This window comes from Macrotis lagotis, chromosome X (genome assembly GCF_037893015.1).
Source record: "Macrotis lagotis isolate mMagLag1 chromosome X, bilby.v1.9.chrom.fasta, whole genome shotgun sequence".
Classification (NCBI taxonomy): Eukaryota; Metazoa; Chordata; class Mammalia; order Peramelemorphia; family Peramelidae; genus Macrotis; species Macrotis lagotis.
Window position 1 is genome coordinate 89,451,895 of NC_133666.1, and position 7,107 is coordinate 89,459,001.

General features: G+C 39.2%; 1 pseudogene; it reads right to left on the reverse strand.

Annotated features, from left to right (window-relative positions):
• Nucleotides 1-4,952: 4,952 nt before the first annotated feature.
• LOC141499773 (eukaryotic translation initiation factor 4H pseudogene) lies at nucleotides 4,953-5,714 on the reverse strand (annotated as a pseudogene).
• Nucleotides 5,715-7,107: the final 1,393 nt, after the last annotated feature.

Below are 7,107 nucleotides of genomic sequence, written 5' to 3' on the forward strand. Positions count from 1 at the left end.
CAAGCTTGTCCTAGCTCCTCCCCCATAGCTCAGTACCTTGTTGCAGCACAACTGTGAATGCTGTCTCTCTCCAGTAGAAGGCCCTTCAATCTGGTCTCAGGTTTCCCATACTCACATCATCCCTTAAGGAAAAGTGCCTGAGGCTGAGGCATTTTCCATTGAATGATATGATCAGAGTCTATAAAGAGTGAAGATAAGAATAAGAGAAAAGGAAGTGAGGAAATTTACAGCAGACAAACCTTGAGGAGTTTAGCCACAAAACAAGGAAAGAAATGGGAATTTGGGGGGGGAGTTAATGAACCAAATGAAAGTTTTTCAAGGATTGATGGGGAAACAAAAGCATGTATTCAAGGATTCCAGCCACAGAACCATGTTCTCAGTCTCTGGCCAATATCCCCCTACTCCTTAGCACTCCATTCTGAACAAAGTTGTTGCTTTTTATTTCTCACTGCCAACCTTTTCAAATATGTGGTCATTATGATCTTTCTCAATTCCCTCTCCACCATCCATTACTTTCAGCCACTGATATAGGTCACAATCTTGAAAAAGAATTCAAATTTCATCTTTTCCCAGACAATCCTCTTAACTCGATTATTCAGAAGGGTAAAAAGGCCAAGGAAGAGAAAATGTGTCCAATTACATATAATAGAAATCATACCTAGAAAAAGTAGTTCAGAATTGTTAATGATTATTAAAGATTTCTAGACTGAAGATAGAAGATTCAAGGCGCAGGAATTTGCAGCTCTCTGGAATGTTAAAACTGCTCAGGATTTTATTGTGGTAAAATATCATTAAAAAGTATATTTGGTATACAAAGTATACCAAAATTAGTAAGAAAAGCAGTAAGCACTCTTGAAGCAGGGGAAGATGAACAGAATTTTTCAAGGAGGTTCCTCAAGAAATTCTGATTGATTCTAAAAGTTATTTTTTGAATGGTCTTAATTGGTACATTCAAAAAATGTAATATAAATATATGTGTGTATATGTGTATTTAAGCATCAATGGGACTTTTCACATCTCTCAACTGAACTGGAGAGGTGGGAAAATGTTTGCATATTCTGAGATCTGGTACTGGTCAGGGTATCAATCTCAGCTTGGTAAATTGATACAAAAGAGTTGTGTCTATGTTTAAACTCTTGTGTCCCTGTATGTGTAATTCAGATCTGAAATAGTTAGTTACCTGAGTTAAGTGGCAAAGTTTGAAATGATTTCAGGTGTGAGCTGAGGTTTTGTTTACCTAATATTGACTGAAGGCCATATTCAAGTTAGGTTAATGGAGACTTTAAGGTTTAGTAAATTCAGATGCCCTGCCCTGAAGAAGCTTAGAAAAGAGGGCAGGAAGGCCTTTCATAGGAAAAGGTCACCACCATGTGTTTAAAGAAAAAAGAAACTATCTGAAAGTAATTTAGTCACCCAAGCTTTGTACCAAGACTTGAGAATTTTTGTATGTCATTAAGAAGGAACATATAATCAGAATAAATTGTATATCAAAGAATTTGGGAATATTGAATCATATAATTTACTCATTTCTTTTGGGGAAAAGATACTGTACTAACTTTTGCAATCTGATTTGTTTTGATGTTAAATTTATATATATATATATATATATATATATATATAGTCAAAGTCTCACAAGGTCTTTTGTTGGTAAAAGAAGAAAATTGTAATCTTTGTCTCATCTCATATATTTATGGAATGGAATTTATGTATATGTATTTATCAGTTATGAGATATTCTTTTGTAACTTCAAAGAAATGATATTAACAGTGTTTGGTTCTCTTTTGAACATGAAAGTTATTTGAATATTATAATGTTAAAACCTGGAATTAACATGTAATTGTTTTGAAGGGGTGGTAAGGGAATTATCACAAATTATGTCCCCCTTCTGGGATAAATTTTTCAATTCATGCATAATATCTCATGTTGTTATTTGACTTGAATGCCTGGTTGTTTTTTACCTGTGTTTTATTGCACTGGAATCAAAAACACATGTTAGAAATTTAAGGTGTTACCTAAGATGTTATAGTGGGTTTTTAAGAATTTTGAAAGTAATAATTTGTATTTTTGAAGATGGCTAGCAGTTAAAAGGTTATGTATAGAAATGTCTAGCTTTACACGTAAACTGAGACTAAACTGTGGTTATTTGCTTTGAGGGAAAAGCACCTATGTGACATGATGATGATTTGAGATTTCTGTGATAATCTCTAGCCAGTTGTTATGTGAAAAGTATGGAGATGGAGATGGTGGGCAACCTCCTAGCCAGAAGGAGATGTTTAGTTCTTTTAAATATAGTTAATAACTAAATGGGTTTATTGTAAAAAGTTGAATGTTAGATATATATAAATATTAATTAGAATTATTGTTTTCAAATCTCAAAATGTGTTTATTGTTTATCTTTTACAGCACTGTCCTTAGCAACATGAGCAACAATGGAATTATGATTTTTTCCCTGGATCTCTTATACCAAATTACATCCTGGAACACTCTTGCTTCTCCTTAGTGATCAAGCCGCCTGAGGCTCTGGTTATAGGTAATTGCTATATTAAAATATATTTATCTGCCTGACATCAGGTATGATAAAATAGAAAGACAATATGCCAATGAAGTCATTTAGCCCTAGCGGTTTGATGTTCAGATGAATAAGTGACCTTTGAAAGAATGACCCTAGCCTCAACTAGAGTAGGATTCTTTTAAAAGTTCCCTCACCTAGTCCATTGAAAAATATTGTCTGTAGAAGGGAACATGTCCTCATGTCCCTATCTCCTCTGTAATAGCAAATTGCCATGATCATTCCAGGTGCATCATAACTAAGTATGAGAGTGAGCCAGTGAATCGACATTAACTGTTCTAAAGAGAGAGCTTTTCTTCAACTGGATTTTTTGTTCATTCTAAATATGGCCAAAGCCATAGAAAATTTTTGTTACAAATTACTTTTTGGACACATGCAAATTTAAAATGCCTTTTCAGTACATTTGTTTGTATTATTTTTGAACTTTTATTTACAACTTATGTGGCATTCATCAATGAATCTGTTTTGTAGTGGAACACATGCTCTTTTTTATTACTTAAGGTTTTCTTTTTATTTAAAAGATCATTCACAAAATACCATATCCATAAATTTACTTTCTGTCATGAAGCAGAATGGGTTAAGTGTTTGGAATTCCATTCTCACATTTAAAATGCAACTGGATTAACCAGAAGTTGAGATTTTTGTTGCTGTTCTTAATCTTTTCCACATTGAAGTTGTAAGTAGGTCATCTGAAAGCATCCATTTTGATTACAACCACATAATGCATGTCTTTCTTAGATTACGTCTTGGTGTTACACAAATGGTTTCTTACCTTAGGAGCAGAGAGTATGACAGGTGGAGGGAGGGAGAGAGGGAGGAAAGGAAGAAAGAAGCAGGAAAGAGGAGGAAGGGTCCTGTAAATTGCTGTAACTCTGAAACGAAGATAATAGTGACTGGAGCCAGGAATCAGAGTCCAACGATGCTGGATGTCCAAGTAGACTGACCCAAGTGGCCATGCGAGAAACCCTGACCCCAGCGGCTTCCTTCTAGCTACTGATAGTGCCAACCTTAAAGTTCTGTCTTTTATTTTTTTCCAGAATAGCATGCAAGTGGAAAGTAAACTCTCCCTGATGAGCTTTAAGGATCTAAGAGGCACAGCGCTTCAACTTTATAGCTACCCACGAGATGTTTCAAGATTCTTGACGAATCTGAATGACACAGAACATCACCAGATCCTAGGGTCAGCTCTCATGACCCATTTAAAAACAAAAAAAGCAAAAAACCGATAATGGGAAGCACAGCATCTCACTATTGACTACTTATACTTGAAGACAAAGGAATACCGGGGCTAGATGCAAAATATGTGGCCAAGGGTCCTAAGTTTTACACTCCTTCCAACACAACACAAAATCAACTTTATCTGTATAAACCTTGCATTTAAAAGTTACATACCAAATATGTAAAACTTTAAAAAAAATGTGCGTAATTTTTTAAAAGGCAGACTCAATGATCATTTTTTTATGTTTGAATAGGCACAGATCCACACCATTGTGCAAGCACCTAAAGCACCCCATCCTAGTTGAGATAAACCAGACTGCAGTTCAACCAACACAACCCTCTAATCTGCCTAATAAGAGAAATTTCCTAGTAAGGATTTTGGTTTGGGCAGAGCTATGATTGACAGACCTGTGGGAGTGAAGCCAATTGATTCTTTAATACCCATTTCTCCACATTTTGTATAGCTATATTTTTAAATTTGAGCCTATTCTGCTCGTATCACATCTGTTTATGGGAAGGAATTGGGGGGGGGGTGAGAGGTAAAGAAAACTCTCTGTGAACTGGTTGGAAGAACTATGCCAGTGTTTGATCCCTAGCCTTAGAGAAGGCATCCAGTTCTACATGTAGGTCAGCAGATGGTCCAACCTGTTGGTGAGTTCTTTCCTATTTGCTTCTCTGGAGCCACAGCAACCCAGAACCAAACATGCAGGTAGGAAGAGAAGCGAGGAAAATCCAAAGGAAACAATATTGGAGTTTTAGCAAAGTCTAACCAGTGTTTGTAAAGTAAAACAGAAAGCTAAGGAGGGAAATGGAGCAGCACCTCCTGTATCTCCCACCTTGGCTGAAGATGGCAGCTTTCATTCATCTGCAAGAAACCACATGCTGCGAGAAAAGAAGAGGAAAACAGGGAGGGGTGGAGGGGGAGGGGAGGGAGAGGCCAAGGTGGTTGGGGGAAAAACATCACAAAACAGGCACTAGATACAGCAAAGCCAAGAAAATACTACAAACCACCTGTTAACAGCTGACATGCATTCACAAGCTCTGTGTTTTCAGTTTCAAGAAAGTAGGAGGACAAATGTCAGGTGGCAGGAATGGTAACCGCAGGGTTGACGTCCAGAGTAATGAAGTCTGCTGCTGTCTTGCTCAATAATTCTCCCCCCCCCCCATTCCCTCCCAACCTCAAGCTCATTCTTGCTCTTTGTGAACTACTTCCTCCCGGGGCCTGGCTCCACCGAAGATAGCCGAGTTGGGATTGGCTACTTGATTGAGGGGGGTAGCAACTGTTCGAGGTTTAAGCTGAAGTCGGGGCCTCTGTGCTCTTTCCTCTTCTGTTGGTTCTCTGAAATCCATCGAAGAGCCTTGAAGGGGTGGTCCATCTCTAAAGCGACTCCCCATTGGGGGGCCACCTGCTCGCCGGCCACCCTGACGACTGCCTCCACCCCTGCCTCCCAAGAAGTCATTCTTGAAGCCAGAACTAAAGTCATTCCGGGAATCCCATCCGCCTCTAGATTCTCGAGAGCCACCCATTCCTCTATCATCCGGTCCACCTTTCCTGAATCCAAAGCCACCTTTATCTTGTTTTCTACCTTCGGCAATGTGCACTCGAAGTGCTCGATCACCCAACAGTGCACCATCATAGGTCAAAGCTTCCTTAAGGGAATTCACCTCATCAAATTCTACATAGCAAAATTCTTTAAATTTGTCCGTCTCTTTATCTCTGACTAGCCGTACACTTCTTACACTGAGATCCTTAAAGTTCACATCTATATCTCCCTGAACAGTATTGAAAGGCAGATTTCCTACATATGCCGTGTAAGGGGGCTCTGCCGGAAGCTCCTTCTGACTCCAGGAACCATGGACACCAGCACTACCACGGGACCCTCTGCCACCGCCGAAGCTGCTGTAGGCCCGTGTCGAAGTCCGCCATTTGCCGTCTCCACTCCGAGAGGAACCAGCAACACATGTTCTTATAAAAGGATTTTCATAATGGCTTAGGATCATAAAGTATAATTCTTACATCTTATAGACCTTCTAGTTTTTTCCTCATTATTGGGCCTCTGTTAAATAGCCATCTCTGTTTTTTGCTTGCTCAATTTTTTCCCCTTGAGTTTTGTTTCTCTTAGCTGTATAGCTCCAAGATCAGTCTCTGTGGTTTGCCAGGCAGTTTTGTAAGCCAATCATTCCCTGCACCCTGCCACAATGAAGTCCTCACTGTAATACATACATCTCCAAATGGACTCTGAAAGGCCCAGATGAATCTGGTCCTAAAATAATTTTGGGGGATTGATGATGCAGGGGAAAAGTAAAGAGAATTTGAATGTAACAAAGAATTTGGGTAGAGATGTAAATTGACTCTTGAGATGTAACTTGACTTGAAGTAGAGAATTATGATTGAAACAGAAACAATTGTAATCTTGTGTGAACACCCTCCCCATTCTTAAAGTATCATTGATTCATTGCTTAATGTAAAATTTGTATCCTGATCTCCTGTGGTTTTACCCTCTACCTAATTCCGGGTCTAGTAAGAGAAAGGGAGTTCATCTTTTGCCCTCTGGAGGCAAGACGTAAAAACCTGAGCTGGACTCCAGTTCAAGGTTGCTCCAGTCTTCTCTGACTATAGCTCAGCCAACACTGCTTGGCTGTTGTTTTATCTCTTCCTCCCAGCTCCCCAACCCTTTCTATGTCTTGAAACCTTTTTAATAATTTTTTGTTTTATTTCTACCCAGATTTTCCTAAGTCTGAATAATGATTCCTCATAGGCAGAACTGAATTCAAGTAGCCATCTGCTACACCCTGAGGACAGGCAAAGTAAAATCTTGGTGAGAGAGAGAGAGAGAAAGAAAGAGAGAGAAAGGCAGGCAACCATGGGACTTGAGGAAGAGCCAGAGAAAGTCCCATCTTTCTGGATGGGAGGCCAGAAGAAGCAAGCTGTCCAATCTACTACAGAAGTGTATTTAAAGGAACCACTGCCCCTTCTTGGCTCTTCTTGACTCTATCTTTCACTTTGTAGGATGTCTGCTTCACTCCTTCCTTCCTAGGCCATGTGCTCCCATGCTAGGCCCTGGTAGTTCACCATGGGCCCCCATGCCATGTGGCTGGGGTGTTCTCTCTGTCTTTGTCTGTCTTTGTCTCCCAAGCAACCATGCTTTGCCTTTTATTATTCACCCATTCCTAAAGTGCCTGTTTACTTCTTTGGGAGGGAAAGGAAAAGTTTTAGCCTGTTTACTTTGTAATACTTTGTAATAAAATCTTGAACAGTTTTAAATTTCCAGAGAGCATGAAAATTCCTTTATCTTTCAATAACCCTCATTTCTCAGTCA